A 26,126-nucleotide genomic window follows, 5' to 3' on the forward strand; every position below is an offset into this window, starting at 1 on the left:
TTAGCCCAGTAACACAACAATTGCCAAGGGAAAAACAGTCAGGAACGGGAGGGGGGAATGAGGAGTGTGATGGTAGGCAGTTTCTACAGGTGTGTAGTTGTAATTGTCTTTAAAACAGGCACCAATGTCTTTTGTAATGAAGCTGAGAAGGGCAAGGAGTCTCCTTCAAAGGCTCGGGGCGCCTGGGTGGCTCAGGTTGAGCGTCCAACTCTTGATTTGAGCTCAGGTTGTGATCCCAGGCTTGTGAGATCAAGCCTGGTGTCAGGCTCTGCACAGAGCATGGAGCCTGCTTAGGATTCTCTCTCTCTCTCTCTCTCTCTCTCTCTCTCTCTCTCTCTCTGCCTCTCTCTGCCCCTCTCCCTGACTTGCATGCACTCTCTCAAAAAAAAAAAAAAACAAAAACAACCAAACAAACAAAAACGAAAAAACAAACAAAAAACTTCTTGCTTTCTCCCTAACCAAAGCTCTGGACCTCACTTGCGGGAAACCAGCTTGGGAACTAAGGGTGAATATGGACACTGGAGGAAGCAAAGCTTGCTTGGTGCCGGATCTCAAAACACATTTTCAGAATTTGCTTTCTGTTCTCCCTTTCCAAGTACACACCTATGTGGTTGCTCTCTAAGATCCCAGATAAGAGCCTACTTAACAAATATTTGAGAAGCATGAAGTCTCTCAAAGAGGAAAGGGAGAGCCAGAGGTGAGGGAATGAAAGAATACATCAAACAAAAGTATTCAAATGTCAGGAACACCAGAACATACTTTTTAAACATCAAAGCACCTTGGAGAGTCAGAAAACTGCCCTCACCTTCCAATTCTCATATCATTTTGACAGCAGCTTCTGGGTTTCATGCCTGCATGACAGAACCTTCAAGGGCTCTTGGTGGGAAAGCTGGTCACAAATCTGTCATCTCACTTCTCGGGACTCAGAGGCAGGACGAGGGGTGTGCAGGACGAGATGGTGAAATACCTGGCTTGGAGTGAATTATGGATGACACTTGGGGAATTCATTCAGAGAGCAGAAGGCCTCACATGTCAGGTCACATCAGGCTCCCGGTATGGATTTCAGCCCCATCCAGCAGGAGGAAGAAGGGGCTCCCTCAAAAGAATCAAGTAAAGCACTGCCACTGTTCCCCGAGTGTTACAACCAGTGATGGTGGGGAGTCTGGTCTATAAACACTGCTTTCCCTATGTGGTTCTCTCCAGGGGTCCCCCTGCTGCTGCCTACCCGGCCGCCAGAGCCCTGGGGGTCTCTCCAAGATGCAGGGCCCGGGGAGACCATCATTCAGGGTAGAAGAGCTCCCCAGAATTCCCCTCTGGGCCCACAAGGCATAGCTTGCTCCTGGTCACGCCACTTTGGCCCTGCCCTGAATCTGGCCACTTCCCAGGAGGCTTGTGAGGATGAACAATGCCAGGAGAAGCAGCAGGAACTTAGGAAGGCTGACTCTCCTGGACTCTCAGCTCCACAGCAATAGGACAACATGGCCTTGACAAACCATATCCTGACTGAGCCAGAGCCACTGGTTCCCTCAAAACAACTGCTCTGGGGAAGGGCATGAGGAACAGACATTACTCACCAAGTGCTCAGGTGCTACTTGCTTTGGAGAGAGCTGCTAACTGGGAAGACAGACGTCAGTTGGTGGGCTGGTGGGCTGCCAGCACAGAGGGCCGGCAGAGCAGTCCTGGAGCACTCCAGAGTCACTGCCACAGCCTTCCTTTCTGGCTGCCTCCTTGAGAACCTCCACCCAAATCCTAGGGCGTCCAGAGCACGCAGGCAGTGACTCCCCACCCACAGCGACCTGCTTGGCAAGGTTCTGCACACCTTTCCCCCATTAATCCTTCCTGCCTCCCTCCCTCCCCCCAGGAACCCAGGCAGGCTGAGGCAGTACTTTCTCCATCCATCTAAACTGCCCTTGGGATTCATGGGCCAATTTGGGGACTCTGGGCACTGACCCTAACATGAGCCAAGACCAGGTACGTAAAGCCTTCCCTGTCTGGGAGGTGGGGGCTGAAATGGGGCCAGTAGCTCACCTTTGTCACATCTACATGGAACCATTTATTCCAAAGGTGGCAAAGAGAGCCTAACAGCCTGCGTACCAGCTCACCTGAGGTGCCTGGGCCTTTTTAGGCCATGTGTGCACGAGAGAAAACTGGGCAAGAGAGCCACCTCTCTCTTCCCTCTTGCCTCAGATGCTACAAGGGCTGGTGTTTTGCTTGATTCTGAGCACTAGTTCCTAGTGCTTGGTGCCACCATAATAATGACTGGCCACCTCAGGGCAAGGGCAGGGCTTTGGCCCAAACAGAACAGCTGGTGAATCCTAGCTGAGTGGCCTTGGGCAAATTGCTTCACCTCTCTGAGTATCTATTTCCTTTTATGTACAACTGCTCAGCCCAGGGAGATGATGTAACTTGTCTATAGTTTGGGGGAGAGATGACTGTAGAGCTTGGTCTCAAATCCCAGTCTCCTGGCTTCCAGGGCTTTTTTTTTTTTTTTTTGACTACACCAAAATGTTTCTCAATAGCAGGTACAACTGACAGAGAAACAAGTCAGTGAAAAGTTCCTTCCAAAATTCTCTGCTTTACACAAAAGCAGCCTTCATAGACACCAATTTAACCAGGTGATTGAAGTCAGTATCACCTTTACTGGGGCCAACTGGGACCATCATGCTTCCTGTTGTGAAGCAACAGCAAGCACTCACTGCTTATGCGGGTTCTCACCAAAAAGTGGTAACTTGCTTCTTTTTTTTTTTTTTTATTTTTTTTTTTTATTTTTTATTTTTTTTAAATTTTTTGTTTTCAACGTTTTTTATTTATTTTTGGGACAGAGAGAGACAGAGCATGAACGGGGGAGGGGCAGAGAGAGAGGGAGACACAGAATCGGAAACAGGCTCCAGGCTCCGAGCCATCAGCCCAGAGCCTGACGCGGGGCTCGAACTCACGGACCGCGAGATCGTGACCTGGCTGAAGTCGGACGCTTAACCGACTGCGCCACCCAGGCGCCCCGGTAACTTGCTTCTAATCACAAGGAAATAACCCAACAAGTATGGAATGTGGACAATTGATGACACAATGTCAAGCAAATGTAGCAAACTATTTGCAACTGGTAAATTTTAGCCAAGGAAATACACATGTTCATTGCACTAGTCTTTCCACTTTCCTGCAGCTTTGACCTTTTATTAAACAAAAAACAGAGAAGAAAAAGGCTTTTCGGCCTTCAGCTCACCCCATGGCTCTCAACAAAGTCTCAGTTGTATCATGTTCAATTCTCTGTCCAGTGTCCAGAATATAAAAACCCAAGCTTCCCTGTCATTCAAGGCATCCCTTGGCACAACAGGGATCTCAGAGTTTTCTAAGCTCATCTTCCACAAAAACTCTACAACCTGAACCACCATCATCAGCCACAACTGTTCACACACTGCTTTCATACAGCCATTAGTTGGAAACTCATTCGCTGAGCCGGCAACTTTTCACCGAGTATTCTCCACAGGTCATGCACCCACCCTGGCCCCCGAGACACCGTAATGGACGAGACTCAGTGGACCTTACTCGCCAGAGAACCCTACTATAATTGCCTTTTGTCAAGTCCTGCCTTGTGAGAACTCTTGACTATACTCCCATATGAGATTTCCTTCTCAACACTTCTTGGGAAATATATCTGTTTTATTGAATCCCCAAACCTGAGAAACATCAATTGGAGAAACTGGGGAAAATGGGAAAAAGTATGATAATCCTCTGGTGAGAATTAAAGCTGAATAATCAATCTAGAGATGTTACTGGTTCGAAGGAATCCACCAATTTCAAGTCAAAGCAAGAGCAAGGAGCTAACAGGCACAGCTGAAGGTTAAGGCTGACATCTGGGAACCATGACAAGAGTGCAAAGGAGAGAAGCAGTCATAATCTAATCAAGCCTTGCTTTCAGTCACTGCCACGCTGTTAAGTGTCTGTTTATGGCCGTGTTTGCCATGAATGGGGAGTCATTCATGCAAATATGTATTAATATATTTATATACATAGTATGCACAAATTGGCAATTTTGACACATGATTTTGTGTGGTACTCTTAATTTTGTTAGGAGATAGGCATGTACGGTTATCCAAATACTACCCGATAACGTTCACTGGCATTTTCCAGCTTTTGACTATTTGACATGGAAGAAATACAAACAAAAGATGTGAATATTGTGGAATTCGAGGACACAAAACCAGAAGCGGATCTAAAATCTGAATTCATAAAGTATTATTAATTGGTAAGGGGAATAACTAAATCAAAATTGGGGCATGCAAAGTATTTTCATCACTAAAAAAGGAAATGAGCCTGTATGAAGGAACATGTGCTTCAACATCCAACTTGAAGATACTTGTGGATACATGCTTAACGATTCAACTAACATCCATGCAAGATGAAAGAAATTTTTCTATGCCTGCAATATTTGTCCAGAAACAAAGATCAAGACTATAAGAAAGAGCAATTAGTGCTTTGTGTATTTTAAAATTTCATTTTAGACCCACACAGATATGACCGATTGATTTGTGAGAAAAGTGAATGGGAATTCAATAGAACTCAACAAACGGGGATGAAACAATTGAAACAACTCAAATGCAAAAAAAGAACCTTGACCTATGCTTTATACCTTTTATGGGTGTAGAAATGAATCCTAAATCTAAGTTTAAAATAAAAAACTACGAACTTGTAGAAGAAAACGCAGGAGAAAATCTTCGTGACTTTGGGCAGGGCAAGAAGTTCTTAGATGTGACGTCAAAAGCACAACTCATTGGCTAAAATTAACAACTCAGGAGACAACAGATTCTGGCGATGATGTGGAGAAATGGGAACCCTCTTGCACTGTTGTTAGAATGCAAACTGGTCCAGCCGCTCTGGAAAACTGTGTGGAGGTTCCTCAAAAAATTAAAAATAGAATTACCCTATGACCCAGCAACAGCACTACTAGGAATTTACCCAAAGGATACAGGAGTGCTGACTCATAGGGGCACAGGTACCCCAATGTTTATAGCAGCACTTTCAACATAGCAAAATTATGGAAAGAGACTAAATGTCCATCAACCGATGAATGGATAAAGAAGATGTGGTTTATATATACGATGGAATACTGCTTGGCAATGAGAAAGCATGAAATCCTGCCATTTGCAACAACATGGATGGAACTGGAGGGTATTATGCTAAGTGAAATAAGTCAGGCAGAGAAGAGACAGATATCATATGTTTTCACTCATATGTGGAACTTGAGAAACAACAGATAACCATGCGGGAAGGGAAGGGGAAAAAATAGTTTCAAACAGAGAGGGAGGGAAACTCCTAAGAGACTCCTCAATACAGAGAACAAACTGCAGGTTGATGTGGGGGGAGGGGAAATTGGGTGATGGGCACTGAGGAAGGTACTTGTTGGGATGGGCACTGGGTGTTGTATGTAAGTGATGAATCACAGGAATCTACCCCCAAAACCAAGAGCACACTGTATACACTGTATGTTAATTAACTTGACAATAAATAAATTATATTTTTAAAAAAAGCACAACTCATTAAAAATTGATAAATCGGACTTCATCAAAATTAAGGACTGTGCTCTTTGAAAGATACCATAGAGAGAATGAAAAGTCAGGCCACTAACAGAAAATATTTGCAAATCTCGTATCTCACAACAGACTTGTAGCCTAAATATATATTTAAAAAAAACAAAAAAAAAAAACCCTCCCCAGACTCAGCAATAATTATTGAAAACAAATATCTCGGGGTGCCTAGCTGTCCCAGACAGTGGAATGTGTTACTCTTGATCTCCGGGTTGAGTTTGAGCCCCACGTTGGGTTGTACGGGTTACTTAAAAATAAAATCTTTTTTGTTGGTGAGGATGTGGAGAAAGAGGATCTCTTTTGCATTGCTGGTGGGAATGCAAACTGGTGCAGCCACTCTGGAAAACAGTATGGAAGTTCCTCAAAAAACTAAAAATAGAACTACCCTACGACCCAGCAATTGCACTACTAGGTATTTTTATCCAAGGGATACAGGTGTGCTGTTCTGAAGGGGCACATGCACCCCCATGTTTATAGCAGTGCTTTCAACAATAGCCAAAGTGTGGAAAGAACCCAAATGTCCATTGACAGATGAATGGATTAAGAAGATGTGGTATGTGTGTGTGTGTGTGTGTGTGGGTGTGGGTGTGGGTGTGTATATACGTATACGTATATATACGTATACGTATATACACACCCACACCCACACCCACACACACACACACACAATGGAGTATTACTCAGCAATCAAAACAAATGAAATCTTGCCCTTTGCAACTATGTGGATGGAACTGGAGAGTATTATGCTAAGTGAAATAAGTCAGTCAGAGAAAGACAAATATATGATTTCACTCACATGAGGAATTTAAGATACAAAACAGATGAACATAAGGGAAAGGAAGCAAAAATAATATAAAAACAGGGAAGGGACAAAACATAAAAAGACTCTTAAATATAGAGAACAAACAGAGGGTTGCTAGAGGTGTTGTGGGAGGAGGGAAGGTCTAAATGGGTAAGGGGCATTAAGGAATCTACTCCTGAAATCACTGTTGCACCATACACTAACTTGGACGTAAATTAAACAATAATAAATAAACAATAAATACATTAAAAAATAAAAATAAATAAAACCTCTAGGTTTGACAAAAGAAAACAAAAGAAGACGTGGGCAAAAAATTGAACAGATACTTCACCAAAGAAGATAAACAGATTAAAGTCAGCACCAAAAAAAGATGCTCAACATCCTTAGTCATTAGGGAAAAGCAAATTAAAACACAGTGAGATACCACAACATACCTATTAGAATGGCCAAAATGAAACAAAAAGTGACAATACCACGCAGAGAAGCTGGAATCTCATACATTGTTGGTAGGAATTCAAACTAGCACAGCCACTTTGGAACAGAGATTGGCAGTTAAACACATTCTTACCATAGATTCAGCAATTCACTCCTAGGTATTTACCTAAGTAAAACGAAAATCTAAGTTCAAACCAGCACATGAATGCTCATTCAAAATTGTCAGAAACTGAAAGCATCGTAAATGTCCCTCAACTAAAGAATGGATAAACAGGGGCATCTGGGTGGCTCAGTTGTTTAAGTGTCCGACTTCAGCTCAGGACATGATTTCATGGTTTGTGAGTTAGAGCCCCACATGGGGCTCTCTGCTGTCAGCGCAGAGCCTGCTTTGGATCTTCTGTTCCCCTCTCTCTCTGCCCTTCCCCTGCTCATGCATGCACTGTCTCAAAAATAAACAAACATTAAAAAAAAAACAAATGGATAAACAAACTGTGGTACATCTTTACAATGGACTACTATTCAACAATAAAAAGGAGCTACTGATACATGCAATAACAGATAAATTTCAATACATTATGCTAAGTGAGAGATTTTAAAAAAATGCTACGTACTTTATGATTCCATTCATATGACATTTTAGAAAAGGCAAAACTACAAGAACAGACAATAGATCAGGGGTTAATGATACACGGAGGTTTGACTACAAAGGAGTAGCACGAGGGAATGTCATTGTTTTTATGGAGTGATGGTACAGTTCTTCATCTGGATCATGGTGGTGGTTTATGACTACAAATCTGCCAAAACTCACAGACCTGCACGCTCAAAAGGGTGAATTTTAGTGTCTGGAAATTTAAAAATAAAAATTTTAAATTATTTAAGAATAACTTTTAAATATTAAGTGTTTGTGGTATTATCCTTAAATCATTAAATTATTTCTATTTGGCATTCATTTTGTGTTAATGTTCTCATCTTTTAACATTTCCTATTATCAAACATCTGTATCAGGTAGAGATCATTTTTTTAAACTGTTTTTTAATGTTTATTTTTGAGAGAGCGAGCGCAGGCAGGTGCTTGCGAGCGGGGTAGGGGCAGAGAGAGAGAGGGAGAGAGAGAATCCCAAGCAGGCTCCATACTGTCAGTGCAGGGTCCGACACAGGGGTTCAAACTCATGAACTGCAAGATCATGACCTGAGCTGAAATCAAGCGTTAGATGCTTAACTGACTGAGCCACCCAGGTGCCCCAGGTAGAGATCACTTATACAAGTTAATAAAATACATAATCTTGGGCTACGTGCTGACCCAGTCAGTAGAGCATGTGACTCCTGACTCAAGGTCATGAGTTCAAGCCCCATATTGGGCATGGAGCCTACTTAAAAACAAATAAATTAATAAAATAAAATCTATAGTTTTGTCACAATATAGTGTTCCTAATAAGAATAATAAATCATGCATATACTATCACATCTTTTTTCTTCTTTTACAAAATAACCTCTAAAACTTTTACCACAGAAAAATAATTCAGTTTATTATGGTCTCTCATTCTTAAAAACTCGTAAATGCAAGAAACAACAAGTGTTGGTGAGGATGTTCAGAAAAAGGACCCTCAGGCACTGTTGGTGGGAATGCAAACTGGTGCAGCCACTGTGGGGAACAGTATGAAGGTTCCTCAAAAAGTTAAAAACATAACTGCCCTACAATCCAGTGATCATAGTACTGGGTATTTACCCAAAGAATACAAAAGTACTTACTAATCCAAAAGGATATATACACCCCTATGTTTATAGCAGCATTATCTACAATAGCCAAATTATGGAAGCTGTCCAAGTATCCACTGACAAGATGAATGGATAACGAAGATGTCGGGTGTGTGTGTGTGTGTGTGTGTGTGTGTGTACACATGAATATTATTCAGCCATAAAAAAGAATGAAATCTTGCCATTTGCAATAACATGGATGGGGTTGGAGAGTATAATGCTAAGTGAAATAAGTCATTCAGAGAAAGACAAATACCATACAATCTCACTCATATGTGATATTTAAGAAACAAAACAAACGAACAAAAGAGAAAAAGAGAAGAGAGAGACAAACCAAGAAACAGACTCTTAACTATAGGGAACAAACTAATGGTTACCGGAGAGGAGGTGGCGGGGGGGGGGGGGGGGGGGGAAGGGGGGAGGAATGTGGAGGATGGGTGAAACAGGTGAAGGGGATTAAAGAGTACACTTATCTTGATGAGCACTGAATAACGTACAGAGCTGTTGAATCACTATATTGTTCATCTAAAACTAATATAACACTGTATGTTAACTATACTGGAATTAAAGTAAAACATTTAATAAAATTTAAAAAAAAATTTTAATGTTTATTTTTGAGAGAGAGAGGAGAGAGAGAGAGAGATCGTGAGCAGGGGTAGGGTATAGAGAGAGGGAGACACAGAATCTGAAACAGGCTCCAGGCTCCAAGCTGTCAGCACAGAGCCTGACACGGGGCTCGAACTCACAAACCATGAGATCATGACCTGAGCCAAAGTCAGACACTTAACCAACTGAGCCACCCAGGCACCCCAAACACTTAATAAAATTAAAAAAAAAAATCATAAAACTCATAAATGAAGTGTTATGAAAGATACAGAATAACATGATTTGGGGAATTCCCAGGAAATTCAATTCCTTGTTCCTAAATCCTGAAGAGTAACTGTCAGGAGTTAGGAAGCACCAGAGCCTTGACACTTTTCCAGGCAGCCTTTGCTATGACCCCATGGTAACCTTCCACCTGCCTCTAGCCAGAGCCCTTCAATTAAAAAATCATTTATGGGACTGACTTGGGAACTACGCGCACCAGCACTGACCCAGACTCCTATAGGGGGAGATGCCAAAAGAGTAAGACAAAGACTCCCCTTGAAGACAGTGAGCACACAAAGAACTATGTGGTGGAGGTCACACAGGAGGGAGACATATGGGAGGAAGAAATACTTCCAACTCGGGAGAAACAGGGATGGTTTTGGAGTAGTTGTTATGGCCCTTCTTTCAACGGGGCCAGAAGGTTGGGAAAGGCACTCTGAGGGAAGGCCAAGGTGAGCCAGGCAAGGCAGCTGAAAACGCAGAGCACATCTGGGAACAGTGAGCTTCCCCTTGGCTGGGGAGTCCACCATCTTTGATGGACAGATAAAGGGCCCCAATATGGCCAGCCTTGAGGCAAGGGGGAAGGTATAATCAAAGAGGTGCTTTGGTCTGAATGCCTTTAAGAGCAGAGAGAGGCTGAAAGACTCACTAGGGGGCTTCTGAAACAATGCAGTGAGAGAGGGGGAGGGTCTGAAATCTCATCTCTCATCCCTCCCAAATGCTATACTCTCTTCACCTAGAACGTTCCAGGACACCAGGCTATCTCTGCCTCTGGCTCTCAGCACAGGCTGTTCCTTCTACCTGGGACACCTCACTCCCTTCTTAACCTAATACCTGCTCATCCTTCAAATCTCAGTGTATAGAAAGAACACTTCCTCAGATAAGCCTCCTGCAACGCGCCCGTAACGGCCCTGTATTTCCTCAAGCACAGCCCTTCCTACATTTTCTAACTGTTGTATTTTACTCATTTATTTATTCTGGGGATATGCTATTTATTTATTTGCTTGTTTCCTTGCTCTATAACAGGAGTGCTCACGGTTCGATGGTGCGGTCTGTGTTAATCTTAAGTATGTAGCCCCATGAAGTCTTATGTTTATATATCACCACAAAATCACTACCCAGCTCAAGATCCCAAACGTTTCCAGCACCCCTGAATGTTCTTCATGCCCCTTCCCAGTCAGTGCCCTCAGTAAGAGGTAACTGCTAGTCTGACCTCTACCAACATCAACTAGTTTTGCCTGGCATGCATCCAGCATCTCTCGGTTGGAGTCTGAGAGCCCATGGAGTTGTTCCTGCTGTTCTCTGGACCTCAAAAGTGCTGGGCACAGAGCAGGCATGTGAACATGTGCTCAATGAATGATGAGACCAGGAAGCAAGAGTGCCTAGGGACCCCAAATCTCGGCCGTGTTTGCATCTCCATGCCTCTGCCTATGCTGCTATCCTGCTTGAAATGCCCTCCCTTGTAAAAAAAAAAAAAAAAATGTAAATTTACTAGTAATCTCTACACTCAACATGGGGCTTGAACCCACTGACCCCAAGATCAAGAGTCGCACGCTCCTCTAAGCCAGCCAGGCACCCCAGCCCTCCCTTTTGTATCAAAATCCTTCCTACCTCCCTCTTTTTTAAAAGTTTGGCTCAAGACCCATCCCCTTTGGGGAAGGTCACCCCCACGGCATCCACTGCCCACCACATTCATCCCTCAGAGGCTGCTTCGCCTGTCCTTTCTGGGTAGATGTGCGTGTACCTCTGGATTCTACTCCCCAAACAGGTGGAGTCGCTCAAAGGAGAAACACTGTTTTACTCTTCTTTAAGGAGAACCAACCTCTCTCACCTCCTCACTGTTCACAGAGTATCCTGAGCTGCAGAAAATGTCTCCTGGCCTGTCTTCCTCGTAGGACGAGGAGGATCACACCAGAAAGCAGCTGCAAGGATGTTTTATAAGCCACAGTTCACTTGACAAATCTAAGGCATTTTAAAGTCTAGTTACGTGAGTGCTGGAAAATTATTGGCTAAACTATACATGCATCATATGTACAACAAAAAAAGATTAAAAAAAAAAGAATGCAGTGGATCTGTGTATGCTGATGTGGAAAGATTTCAAAGATACACTTAAGGGAAGAACTAGGTGTCCACAAACAATTTGGTGTGCTCCCCACTGTCACAGGGAAACAGGAGGGGGAAGAGGAAACATACATATACACTTGAATATGTGCACGGAAAATTGTGGAAGAATGCACCGGACACTGATCACCCTGCACCCTTTGGGAGAGAAGCTGCAGTCCTACAGCCAGTCAGTCACTTTTTGTCACAGAATTGTCTCATCTGTCCATGGATTATTTTTATATTAATAGACATTTTAACATAAAAATAAGGTAAAATGACTACAGTTCATCCTGAGGGTAAACTGAGGGCAGCCTGTTGACACCTGAACTCAGGCTCCAGAAGTCAAGGGCAAACAGCCTGGAGGCAGAATTTCAGTACAGGTCAGAGAGCTGACCACAGCCTGTGAGCTCACCCAGAGCCCCCCTGAGGCCTCATAAGGAGCAACGACCTGACACAATTCCACTTTTGCTTAGCAGCCAAAGGCTGGGAGATGAGAGCCTAGGGCCACAGGGGGAACAGTGAGTCTGGGGCCACAGTGGGGGAAAAAAAAAGCTGCCCACCCTGCTATGTGGTTCAAACTGATCTGGCCTGGGGCAGGGTGGGGGAGGAGGAGGCTGGCTCCCCCACCTCCTGACAAATACGCAAACCCAAGGTTGGGAGAAGCAACCCAAGGGAGAAGGCAGAAGGACAAGGGCCCCCAGGGGGCTGCTGGTCTTCCCAGCTCTGAGAGCCATACAGTAGAAGCAGGGCTTCCTGAAGGTGGAGGGAGAAACATCGCAGCAACCTCTCTGCAAGGGCCTATCTCTGTTTCTCCCATCTACAGGGCTGCCCATTCTTAAGCCTCACCCTTGACCTTGAGGAGTTACAGGACTCTCCGGGTCAATCAACAAACTCCAGCTGCCAGGTTAGCAGTGAGGCAGAGTCCCTTATTACCTTCCTGGTTTATGTTTGGGTGAGCTCTTGGTTGAGATCTTAACCTTGAAGCTATCCCCTCACCTCCTTAATGAGCTCCCAAGATCCAAAAAGTCCACATACCAAATGAACAAACCCAAGCTCTTGGCTGTGTTGCACGAGGTCCTTCTTGATCCAGGCTCTGCCTCTCTTTCGAGCCTTCCTGGGGATTGCACGCGTGCGTGCACACACGCATGCACACGCACGCGCGCGCGCACACACACACACACACACACACACACACACACACACTGCTGCTTGCCCTTCCCTTCACCAACCTTTGAAATGATGACCCTCTGTCACACACACTCCTCCCTGGTCTTGTGCCTGGCTGGCTTCTCTGCTCACCACACAAAATATCACCGTCGTTTTCACACACTGTGACCACATCCTACATGTCTGTTCAGGCTTCTCACCTACTGACTGCCCAAACACCACACGAGGCCTTGCAGGGCCTCATCACGTGTCTAAAAACACAGTGATCTTTGCCCCAGGCCTGAGGCGGCCCCGTCCCTCGTGCCCAGCAGACTACCTGGCAGGCGTCAAGTGCTGTTTCCTCTCCTGCAACCTCCACCTGCAGCTCCTCAGATGCTCCTGGTACCAGTCAGCGGGACGCCGTCGTGCCACACAGGCTAAAACATCATCATCAGGTCTTCCCTCGTTCCTGACTTTCCAACCACCCATCGCCCCCTTTCCGTGATTGTGCTGTGGCTCAGGCCCTGCACACCCCCACCTGGAACTCCCTCTAGACACTCCCTTCCTTCAGTCCAGCCTCCCTGCTCCTGCTGGTGACACTCTTAAGCCCAGACATGATCTGTTAAAACCCCGCCCATAAATCTGCAGCTCACTGTGCCAAAAGAATAAAATCCAACTCCTTAATGGGGCATCCAAGGCCTCCCACACTCTGGCCCCAATCTAGAAGTCCAATCAGAGTGGGTAAGAGCAGTAATAAGAACTCGTGTGTACCAAGTGCTTCCCACGTGCCCCTTAATCTCTGTAACAACCAGGATTACAATTTGACAGATGAGGAAACCGAGGACTGGAGGGCTAAATAACTTGCCCAGGGTCACAGTCAAGCTCATAAGGAGTGTACTAGGTCATAAATAATAACCTTTTAACCCATCAGTCTTCCTTGAAAGATTAAATCCTTAAGGGCTGAAATGTACCTTTAAAAAAATGTTTGCAGTAAGCTTTCTGTTACCTCCCTGACACCCCAAAGGGAACAGGGCAAGGACGAGGAGGAGGAGGAGGGAGGGCAATTGGTGCTCCTGAGATCAAAATCAAAGAGACCACAGGTCAAAGAGACTCCTGATTACTTAAAATACTCATGCCTATCTAATGGGACCTGGAGAAGGATTTTACTGCTCTAAAGGTTTCATTTTGATGACAAGCCGTCAGGGACAGCACAGCACAGCCGATGCCGGGTGCCTGATGAGGAACACCCCTCCCGATGACGACCCCATTCCTGGAGCAATGTCTCCGGGCAGGACTACAACCTGTGCAAGAGCAGGATGCATTCCTGCCGCCAGCCCCTAACTGCCTATGGGCCTGCGACTTGGCTCTTCAAACGTGTGGCCTCAGCCCAGAGGTTCCCACTAAGCCACCAACTGCTCCCACTTGCTCAGGTCCTAGGGGATATTGCTGGGGTCAGAACGAAGGGGCAAAAAAAACCAAACAAAAACCTCCAGCAACAACGATGACAGCAATAAAAGGGAGAGAGCAGAGGAGAGGTCACAGAAGAACCAAGCGGCAGCGAAGTGCGTTGGTGTGATAAACTCCGGAGAGACTGGTGTGTGTGTGTGTGTGTGTGTGTGTGTGTGTGTGTGTGTGTGTGTGTTGGGGGGGGGGGCAGAAGTGTGAGGTGTGCTTCCTCATGCCTTCTTCCATGCCACTCCTCTCTTTCCACCACCCTCACTCTCTGCTGTACTTGTCTATGTTCTATGTCTCCCCTCTGGAATGGGGACTCCCTGGTCCTAATAACTAGCAGACAGACCGCAGGTAATAAAGTAATGCTGAATGATTCATGGCAGACCTTCCTCACAAGTTGTTAACCCAATATCTTCTCTCCCCTTCCCCTTTAGTCGCACAATCCCAATTTTACTTCAGGTGGCAATGTGTCCAGTTAAAAGACTTCTCAGCCTCCCTTGCAGCGATGGGAGGCCAATGAAGAAGTGCAAGCTATTGAGTGGGACTTCCAAGAAAGTTTCTTAAGAGGGAGAAAAGACAGCTTGGCGTATGTATGTCTTTTCGGTCTTGCCATACCCTCCCTCCTTCCTGGAAACCTGACTCAATAGCTAGAGCTCCAGCAGTCATCTTAGACTGTGATGCAGCCCTGGGGTTGGAAGCCATGCACTAAGGATGGCAGAACAGAGACTGGTCCTAGACTGCCTTCCCCGGACTTCTTTGAACCCAACCTAGCAGAGGGGCGCCCGGCTGGCTCAGTGGGTTAAGCCTCCGACTCTTGATTTTAGCTCAGGTCATGATCTCACAGTTCATGAGTTTGAGCCCTGCATCGGGCTCTGCGCTGACATCGCGGAGCCTGCTTGGGATTCTCTCTCTCTCTCTCTCTCTCTCTCTCTCTCTCTCTCCCTCTCTCTCTCTGCCCCTCCCCTGTTGCGCGCACTCTCTCTCAAAACAAATAAATTAAAAAAAAAAAAAAAAAACCCTAACAGATAATAAACTTCTGCTGGTTTAAGCCACTGCTATTTCTGATCTCTGCTTACCAACTGCCAAATGTAACTGGCAATTGACTCATGAATAAACCAATTAAACATGTTTTCTTAAATTACTCATCGCGGACTTGCAGTTCAAAGGCCAGTCACCACCTCTAACCTTTCTGGTCTTTGTAATATAACAATAGTTTGCCGCTAATTAGGGACATCAGGCAGACGGAGGGATGGAAACAATACAAGGATAGGGTAGGACAAGGTGGTGGAACAGAGGATAAAGATCATAAAAGACGGCAGCAGGAGGGCGAGCAGGAAAACGAGGGGCAGAAAAGAGAGGGATGTGGGGGGAAGGCAGGGCAGGAAGAGAGGGCAAAGCATGTCAGAGAAAAGGAAAGGGGAAGATGACGGGCAGGGTAGAGACCACGGAGAAGAAGGGAAAGGGAGTGGTGTCAAGATGTGCTGCCACAGCAGTCACCAGTTAGGTAGCACTCGCCGTGGGCTGGGCATTATGCCACACACTGGGTGATTCTCTCTAATCCTCACCCCCTGAGGTAAGCGTTACCATGCCCATTTTACAAATGAGGTAACTGTGGCTCTGACATATTAAATAATTTCCCGTCAGTCACGGAAAGTGGTAGAGGCAGACGACTTTCCTGAAGTAGCCTTAAAAGGAAGGGAGGAGAGATGTCACCCTTCCCTCTTTCTTTCTCTATCCTACTGCCTGGAATGCGGATGTGATAGCTGGATCCATGGCAGCCATTTTGGGCAATGAGAACAACAGCCACACCCTAAGAATGACAGAGCAAGGAACTGGAAGGAGCTTGGGTCTGTTATGATGTAGTGGAGCTTCCACAACTACCTGAGACTACAGACTACCTAATCCACTTGGAGTTCCTATCCATAAATCCATCTATAACTGCTTTAGATCTCAATTTGCTCGATTTTCCTCCAATCCTCAATAACAGATTCTAAGGCCCACTCCCAGAGATCCTGATTCAACAATCACTTTGAGATGTAGTCTGCTAGAAAGATGGAGTCAGACTAGAAAAGGCAAAGAAACAATCTTGAGAGTCCACAGGAAAAACCTTGATGCCTCAAAAGTAGCAACTGTTGATTGGTGATCTGTCCCAGGAGACCAGCCAAGTGCCATTGTACAACTAACCAACCTGTCAATATTTAAAGAAATGGAAGGAAGGAAAAGTTCATAAGGACACATTTGGGGCCATGCCTCAGAAACATAAAAGGTGGTCCTAGTAATCGGAGACCAAACAGTAACAGTGCTAACAAATCATCCAAAAAAAAAAACCAAAACCAGATGGTCTAACCCTCACAAGGAGAAGAGCTCCTTTTGAGCAAGAGTACCAGGCTGTTAAGAGGGGCAGATTTGCATAGAGCAGCATCACTCAGAATTCGTCTCGCACGGATGGCAGCAGCTTCCTGCGTGCTAGAAATTCTCTCCAACTAGACTGTAAGGAGAGCGGCTGTGTTATTACTGTTTCGGTGTCTTCAGCAAGAGTGCCCAACACGGAAGTGAGCACACAGGTGCTGAATTCACAGCTACAGACTGGGAGTCATCAGGAAAGAACTAACGAAACCGCGGGTTTTGGCTAAGCTGTCTGCCAACCCCCAGCCCTGTGCCTACCTGAGTTGAGGCTGATTCCTGAAACCACAGTGAAGGGGATGGAGAATCAGTGCTGTCATTCATTGTTCATCACTCCCACCAGACTGTCTGCTGGACACCCTCTGGGGATCTTCAAAGAACAAGTTCCCTTCACTTCTGAAACGATTCCTGTTTTGGAGTCCCATGAGTCCAGAGAACATGGGCAAAGCTAAAGAGGGCTGGCATAGGACTTGTTTAGCTCTATCCCAGGTGTATCCAACCCACCCTTTTCAGCTGCTGAACTCTGCGTGGGGTGGAGACCTGAAGTGGGCTGTAAGTCATGGGTGTAGGTGACCTGTAGCTCTCAACACCAAGCTACTGAGATTTAACACCCTGGCCTCCTTTGGAAGCCCCAGCACATGGAATCATCCACTCCTAAAGCAACTGTCCCTTTCAGAAATACAGCCTTATTCTAAAATTAAAGGTTCTTAGGGTCCACTAGGGATTATAATTAGTTTGTGCTCCTCTGCCTGGCACTTGGAGAAGCCAAGTTTGGGGACAGAATGTGGGCATGCATCCTTAAGGCCGGAAACTGCTTCAATTTTGCAGGATTTCGTGGCTTTTTCTGGCTGCTGTCTTGCTTTAAGTCTCTGGCACTATCAGCTAGACTGAGAACTGCTACCTTGTGTCCCAGTCACACTTCCATCAACTTGGCATAAAACCTGCCAAAAAGACAAACTTTCTACTCTCTCTCTTTCTCTGCATTTGCATCTCTTACCACTCCCAGCTTGCTTCTATTCAACCAGAGAAATTCAATATAGTTCAACTCCACGGGCAATACCGAACACAGACACCAAGTGACAGACAGAATGCCACGAGCTTCAAACACCAAGAAAAATAAGACCCTGTTCTCAAGGGGCTCAGAGTCTGGTAAGGAGACACATAAATAAGCAATGACCCACAGAGCGATAATTTCTACAGAGAGAGACCCCAAGCACAGAAAGAGTAACGGCCACTCCGTCGAGGGGGATCAAGGAAGGAAGTCAAGGGGAGACGAGCACTACTTGGGAGGAACGAACATGTGCAAAGGTGCAGAAGTCGGACAGTGTGGCCTAGTGGAGAGCGCAACCACGGAGGGAGCTAACAGGGATGAGGTTACTGTGTGCCAGATGCTGCTATTTTACAGATGAGAAAACTGGAGGCAGGGAGGATTAGAAACTTGTCTGAAATCACAAGTTACAAAAGCATGAAGACAGGTTCCAAAACAAACAGTTGGGACTCTAAAATCTAAGCTTCCAAACATCACAGTACATGGGGTGCGAAGAGTTCAATTTGCTGGCATAAAATTTAAGAGCTAAGCTTATGCAGGACAGGTACACAGCGGCTGGATCATAAAGGGCTTCACACACTATGCTAGAATTTGGACTTGAACTTTTGGCAATGTAGTGTACTGAATTATTGTGAAAGAGCTTCCCCTTCCCACTACAGTCACATAGAAATACTAGATAAAATACTAGACAAAAATATCCTTAAAAATACACCCAAATTTGAAAGAAAGATGGGGCGCCTGGGTGGCTCAGTCGGGTTAGCATCCAACTTTGGCTCAGGTCATGATCTCGTGGCTTCTGAGGTTGAGCCCTGCGTCAGGCTTTTTACTGACAGCTCAGAGCCTGGAGCCCACTTTGGATTCTGTGTCTCCCTCTCTCTCTGCCTCTCCCCCGCTCTTTCTCTCTCTCTCTCTCAAAAATAAATAAAACATTAAAAAAATTTTTTTTAAAGAAAAAGGAAAAAACCCATATGCCAGAAATGACAAGAAAAATGGAAACATGAACAGTAAGTGGAGTGGACACCAAAATGACCCGTGGACTTTTGAACCCACATCTGAAGTGGTTTGAATAGCTGGCTGTGGCTGTGAGCCCCAATACCAAGAGCCTCAAAGGACTGCCTAGTTCAGGAAAGCCACAAGAAGCTAGCAATTTCTCCAAGGCTCTACTGGAGGGAAGGAGGTCACCTAGAAAGCTACACTACTAAGCAGTTCCGCCCATGGATATGAATCTGATTTTGTACCAAGGGGGTGGGGGAAGAGGTGCCAAACTGAGAAATGAACATAAAAACTGAGCCAGGACCACTCAAGCACCCATGGCCCCACCAGAAGCAAACTGCTTTTATGGATACTTTCACAACCCAGGACACAAAACCTACCCATAAAACAGTCCTTTCTGAAGATGAACTCACAACTCAAGTTATAACATTTATTTATTTTTCAGAGACAGAGATAGACAGAGCATGAACAGGGGAGGGAAAGAGAGAGAGAGAGACACAGAATCGGAAGCAGGCTTCAGGCTCTGAGCTGTCAGCACAGAGCCTGATGCGGGGCTCGAACTCACGAACCGTGAGATCATGACCTGAGCAGAAGTTGGACGCTTAACCGACCGAACCACCCACCTGTCCCACAACTCAAGTTATAAACTACACAAGGAAATAAACTACCAAGAGGGACAAGCATAAGACCAAAAAAGAGTAGTTATCATCCCAAGAATCAGAAATAATAAAACAATCTGAGACTATGAAATGAGAACATTTAGATCATTAAAGAGACAAAGCAGTACAGAAAATACAGACGCAGAAGCTTGGATGGTAGAATGGTCAACATATATCTAAGAGGAGTTCCAGAAGGCCAGAGTAGAGAAAATGGGAGAGAACCAAAGAGATACATGAGCATTTCCCAGAATTTTATTTTTACTTATTTTTATATTTTAAGTAGGCTCCACACGCAATATGGGGCTTGAACTCATGACCCCAAGGTTAAAAGTCACATGCTCAACCAAATGAGCTGGCCAGGCACCCCCGAGAATTTCCCGGAGTTTAGAAAAGAATTAAATGTAAGATGTTAACATTAGTTGAAGGTGGGTGAAGGGATACAGAAACTCTCTAAATTTAAATCTACCTAAAATTATTCCAACATAAAAAGATTTTTTTTCAAAAAGTGGATAGAAGTAGCACACCAGATCCTGATCAAGAAAATGAAAAACAAATCCGCACTTCCTTCAAATGGTTCTAAGCAAAAGCATATAGAGGTAGAGAGAGAAATATATTAACTAAGTGTAAGTAAAAAGGGTATAGGTATTCACTATACTATTTTCATGTATTTTCAAAGTAAAATGATGGGGGGGGATGTGGGAGTAAGAGAAATAAAATGTATATATTTTTTAAGTTTATTATTTTTTTAAAAATAATCTCTACACCCGATGTGGAGCTCAAACTCACAACCCTGAGTTCAAGAGGCACATGCTATTCTGACTGGGCCAGCCAGGACTACCAAGATGTAGAATTGTCAAACCAGTAAAAGGAATAAAGAAATCTAAAGCAATCTAACAGAAGACAGGAAAAGAGAAAAACAGGCAAAAAAGGAAGGTATACAGAAAGTACTTAAAAACATAATATATTTAAGTCAAATACCAAAAATGTAAATAAATTATACTCATTTAAGACAGATTTTCAGATTTGATTTAAAATTTTAAATCCAGTCACATTCTATTTATGAAAGAAAACTCCCAAAACGTGAGGACACAGAAGGTTGAAAATTCAATGCAAACAACAACCCCAAGCTGAGGCAGCACCAGTGTCATCTGACATTAGGGCAAAAAGCAGAAGAGATATTTAGAAGGAAGAGTCAACAAGACTTGGTGACTGAGAGGGAAAAAATGGAGGGCAACCATCAGGTGACCAGGGGCATGGGGACGCTCCCTATGAGGCAGGGACTGTGGGAAGAGGAGGTCTGGCAAAAAACATAGGGGTCCTTTTGGGGCATGCTGTGTTTCAGGAACTCTAGAGACCCTCAGGTGCAGATGTCCTGTAAGCAGTTACAGACACAGTCACAAGTCCACTGGGTTATTCTGGAGTTTTCCAGAGGAGATTCTTAACACTCAGTATTAAGAATGTACATAGTTATTGTTTCTTTTTTTTTTTTTCTTTAATTTTATTTCCTTTGAGAGAGGGCATGTGTGCACACACGTGCGTGCATGAGCAGAGGGGGGGCAGGGAAAGAGGGAGAGAGAATCCCAGGCAGGCTTCTCTCTGTCAGCGCAGAACCCAATGTGGGGCTCAATCCCATGACCCGTGAGATCTTGACCTGCCCTGAAATCAAGAGTCGGACAGCTAACTGAGCCAACCAGGCACCCCTCAACCAAACCTCAAATGCCAGCCCCAAGACTTAGACTTACAGTGACCTTGGCAGTAAACCTGTGTTTCCTTCTGATGCGTGGCTCATCCAAACAAGGCCCCTGCTGGGTAGAGAGGCAGTGACAGATTTCAACAGTGGCAGTGCCTAGGACTTCTGGAGTCACTTCAAGTCCCATGTACACAGTGGAAAGCTCTTTGGAAGGAGGCACCCTGTATTTCAGAGCCATCGTAAAAAGCCTCACCAGAAGTGGGGGTCAGGAGCCAGAGGGCCTCTATGGTTTGCTACCAGTGGGTTGACCATATCAGCGGCTAAATCCCAAGGTTGAATTCCAGTAATCCAGTAGTTTGCCCAATCCTGCTCCCAGGGGGTATACAGTGGTGTAAAGGATAACCATAATACAAGAAAGACTATGACAAGCCCCACAAGAGAAATACCGAGAGCTCTGGGTTTGAAGAATGGCAAGCGCTCTGTGCAGTTCAGGGGAAGAGTCATGACTTCACGGAAGAGGCGACATCGGAAATGTTCTTACTTCCGTCCCCATTACCTAATTCCAGGGGCACCAGCCTTCCTGCAGTTGTGCCTCCCAGAGGCTCAGGACCTCCTCGATGTACCTACTCCTCTCCACAGTGGAAGCTGGTGATTTCTAATAAAATCTATTAAGTGCTTACAAAGAATCAGGCACGTGCTGAAGGCTTTATGAGCATTCTTTCATTTAATTCCCTCAATTACCTTCTAAGGTGTGTAGCACTGTTATTCCCAGTTTACAGATGAGGAAGGTGAGGTTCAGAAAGGCAAAGAACACTTCCCCAAGGTCACTGAGGTAGGGTCACAGGGCCTGAATTTGAACCCCGGTCTACCTGCAGAGTCCACATCCTTAATTACTTTGTCATACCACCCCAAGGGACACACATGTCCTGCTTACTCTCCTAGACGACCACGCCATCACATTCCTGTTCCCCGGCTAGCACCAGGCACAGCTCACAGGTGAAGAACACTGGGGCAGGACGACAGAGCAGGGGGGTTGGATTTGAGTCAGAGCTCCTGGGCTAGGCCCGGCTTGAGTGCTCACTGTGGAGGCTGAGCGTCTCTCCAGTTACAAAGCAAACAGTGTCAGGCACCCGTGCTAGACATTCCTGCATAACCTATTCCTCACAACAATCCACCAGCCCCATCTCTTAGAAGAGGGAGCTGAAGCTCAGAGGGGTTAATAATCTGTCAAAGGCCCTCGGCTACTGAGTGAGAGAACCAGGATTTAAACCCAGACCTATCTCCAAGGACCGCACTTGTAGCTGCTGTGCACACAGCCTTGAACATCTCCAGACCTAGGAGTGAGGGGGAAGAGAAAGGCAGAGAACCCTGCCTTTGGACTCAAGAAGATCAAACAAGATAATATACCTGTAATCACTGTAAACTGGGAACACCGTCCCTATTTCAGGCCGAGGGGAGGCCCAGAGAGGAGGTCAAGGAGCACAGGTTTATAGACAGCTGCAGAGCCCGGAAGAATCCTGCAAAGGGCCTTTTTCCAAATCATGTCACATTCACAGGTTCTAGAGATTAGAATGTGGATATATCGCTTGGGCAGCCACTAGCCAACCCACTAAAGGCGTGAAATCATTAGAGTGGAGACAAACATGGAGAGAACTTGTGGATGGCAGAGGAGAGAAGGGTTCAAGCTGTCATAAGGCTCCCAGGAGCTGAGAGAATGGCATATTACGAAAAGAAACAGAGGCGTGGGAAGAGGGGAGAGAAAGGTGAGCTCTGCCTTGAAAACGGAGCACTCCAGTAGCCTGGTAGACATGTGGGTCTGGCATTCAGCAGAACAGGATCTGTGGCAAGAAGTTCTCTATTTTTGTCTATGAGGGAAGAAGGTCTTAACCCCAGGAAGGGCCAAGAGGAGCAGCAAAAGGGCAGACCACACAGCACACTCACAGGCAGGCAGAGGAAAGAGGAAGAGGAAGCAGGGCACAGGGCAGCGAAGGCACGGTCAGAGAGTACAGGAACAGGGGCCAAGGGAGACGAGACGGTCGGCCTCAGAGAGGGCAGGGGCCAATCTCTTTCTGGGGTTTATTTCCACGGTCTAATAAGGTGGTGGGCAGAGAGTAGGCTAAAGTAAGACTCAAACAGTGAACAATTACGTGAGAGACCTAATAGGAGAGATCTCAGAGATGCAAAAAGAAGTTATGGCACCTGTAGCACTTGTGTTGATCACGGTTCTAAGACGCAGCAGGATCCCAGGAGAAAGATGGGAGTGAGTGGGCGAAGGCCTGGCGCAAGCTCTAAGTGGAACGTGATATGAAAACCATGAGAGACGAGTGTAAGGACAAACAGCCAGGTGTTACGGAGAAGGTGAATTACTAGGCTTTAACTGGCCCCACGCAAGGACACAGGAGCCCTCTGCTACACACAAGCACTACCCACCTCCTTCTTCAAATCTCGTGTCCACTGCATATACTTCTCTAAAGAACAAACAGATGCCACAGCTTATCTGTGGAGGAAAGGGCTGCTGTGAGACCCTGAGACGTGCCCACACGTCCCTGGCAACTGTCGGGGGCGGCTCTTCGTCACGGACGAGTGGCAGGCTTTCCCAGACAGGAACTGTGTGGAGAGGAGCAGGGGCTGCGGCCAGTGGTGACTCAGGCAGTGTTTACCAACCATGTGGGTGCCCACCACCTTCAGAGAGGGCACACTGGGTTGACTGTGTCACACTTCCTGGAAGCATTTCTTCATTTCTATTTTTTTAATGTTTATTTTTGAGAGAGAGAGAGAGAGAGAGAGAGCAAGCGCAGAGGGGAGGAACAGGGTGAGGGGGGAACAGAGGATCTGAAGTGGACTCCATGCTGATAGCAGAGAGCCCCGTGTGGGGCTCGAACTCACGAACCGTGAGATCATGACCTGAAGTTGGACATTTAACCAACTAAGCTACCCAGGCGCCCTTCTTTATTTCTTTTTTTGAAGACACACAACTTCCAGGGTGACATCTCTCTTGGTAACTTCAAAGGCATTTCAATCAGCAGCTGGAAACAACATCTTACACATACTTGACCAAGCCAACTTTACTCACTCCCCAATATGTCCACATGTGACAGGGATGCCACGCAGCCTCTCTAAGGAATGATACAATGCCCACAATGAGGACCCAGGAGTCCAGAGCACCATCTTCTTCAACAGGCAGGACTCTGTGGCCCACAGAAAGGGGCATGTGACCACTCACTGACTCCTAAATTAACTGGTTCACAGGTCAGAGAGTGCTATATTACAAAAGATCACAGGATTTCCTTTATAAATTAAGTCACAGTCAAGGGGGCAGGGAGTCAAACACTCTCATATACTGCAGAGAGATGGTAAATTAGTACAACTCTAGAATTTGGCAATTTGGTGAAGTTTATCAATAGCCTTAACATTTTGGATCCTTCAAAATTATATACACGTACAACCAAATACCTACCAAGTAGCCAGGAACAATGCCAGGTAGTGGGGAGACAATGTTAACAAGACAGATGAGGTGGCTACCCCCAAAGGGCTTCTGTTTGGGTCAGGAATTCAGACAATTAGGCAGTAAATTAACAGACAAGATGATTTCTGAGTACAGGAAGCATTAGCTATAATAGCAAAAAAGGATAAATAACCTAAGGGTCCATCAGCAGGATTGGTTAAATAAATAAGCTCAGATACACTCTTAAGATGGAATACTGCTCTGCTTTGTCAAAAATGCATTTTTGAAAACTATATTCAAATTGCTAGTGATATAAACGTTTAAAGCAGGTTTCAAAATAGTATCACAGCTATGTTCAGTGAAAGAAGACAATCACAGAGGACCACATACTGTATGACCCCATTCCCATGAAATGTCCAGAGAAGGAAAATCCGTGGAAACAGAAAGTAGATTAGTGGTTGCCTAGGGCTGGTGGCAGGGGAGGAGAAAACAGGGAGTGAATGCTAATGGATACAAGACTGCCTTTTGGGATGATGAAAAAGTTCTAAAACTAGATTATAACAATGGTTACACAACTCAGTAAATATACTCAAAGCCATCAAATTGTACATTTTAGCCAGTGAACTTTATGGTATCTGAATTATATCTCCATAAAGCTGCTAAATAATCGTATCACAATATGACTTCCATGTGGCTTTCTAAAAGAGGATGTATAAAGGTGTGGGGGGGGGACGGTGAGAGACACAGAGAGAGAGAGAGAAGGCACAAAAAAATGAAAGAATGAATATCCATCAAAATATTAACTGTGGTAAGTCTCTGGGAGGAAGATTCTAAGGTAATTTTTATTTTCTTCTTTATATTTCTCTGTAATTTCCAACTATTCTAAAATGTAGTTATCAGTTGTTTAACTGACAAAACAGCTAGGGTTTTAAAAGCTACAAGAGGACCTTAAGTAGGCCCGAGACACAGAACTAGGAAGGTCTGACTATTGTCCTAACTTGGATATATGTATCCAAATTAACCTTATTTATATATAAGGTTGTCCCAGCCTTTGCACCAAAGATAATCAGAGAGCTAAGCAAACAAATTTTGTATTCCAAATAAATCAGACCAAATAGGTCCCAGTTAAGAAGGGTCTGCCGACCACTGGCAGAGCTTACTCCCCTCTGCAAACGCCTTAAAAGAAAACCAGTTGTCACCATAATGTTCAGAAACTATCAAAGAATGCAAAAGCATATCAAAGATTTGAGCAGATGCGTCAGAAATCTCCTGGATGCATTCAGGGGTCACTTCCTGGTTGTAAAGAGTGAGGCCCTCTGGACAATCACTGTCAGGCCCCACTGATTCCTCTGATCAGTGACCTCAAAAGAAGGCACCTTTCTTTTCTTTTCTTTTCTTTTTTGAGAAGGCACCTTTCTGAGAAGTCGGTGGTTCCCCAATCAGGCTGCCCTCTCAAGTTAATGGGGAGTTTTACAATGCCGATTCCTGGACATCATTTCTGGAAATTCTAATTCAAGGAGTCTGAGACAAGACCCAGGAATCTACATTTTTTCCAGAATTCCTTGGTGAATCTGCCCGCTGAGCCATGTCTGGGAATCACTGGACTAGATACTGTCGGGGACAACTAGCAACCAGGCCAGCCTGCACATCTGGCTGCAACACCACAAGGATCCCACAGGACCAGCGCTGGACCGAAATGCTACAAAGTGCAGAAAGGGAAACTCCATGGGGAAATTCCATGCATGTC

The 26,126-nt window shown here is 45.3% G+C and overlaps 1 protein-coding gene across 4 annotated transcripts in view; it reads right to left on the bottom strand.

The window, feature by feature from the left end:
- PPARD (peroxisome proliferator activated receptor delta) overlaps window positions 1-26,126 on the bottom strand; it is an 82,416-nt gene that overhangs the window by 34,719 nt on the left and 21,571 nt on the right. Inside the window, exon 1 of one of the 4 annotated variants that reach the window (XM_053905107.1) lies at window positions 1,575-1,699. The exons of the other annotated variants lie outside the window; for them this stretch is intronic. The gene's annotated coding sequence lies outside the window, so the exon portion shown is untranslated. Of the gene's footprint in view, window positions 1-1,574; window positions 1,700-26,126 lie in introns of those variants that run through there. 4 annotated transcript variants of the gene reach the window in all.

Source organism: Panthera pardus, unplaced genomic scaffold, assembly GCF_024362965.1.
Source record: "Panthera pardus isolate Hobbes unplaced genomic scaffold, ASM2436296v1 HiC_scaffold_17, whole genome shotgun sequence".
NCBI classification, from domain to species: Eukaryota; Metazoa; Chordata; class Mammalia; order Carnivora; family Felidae; genus Panthera; species Panthera pardus.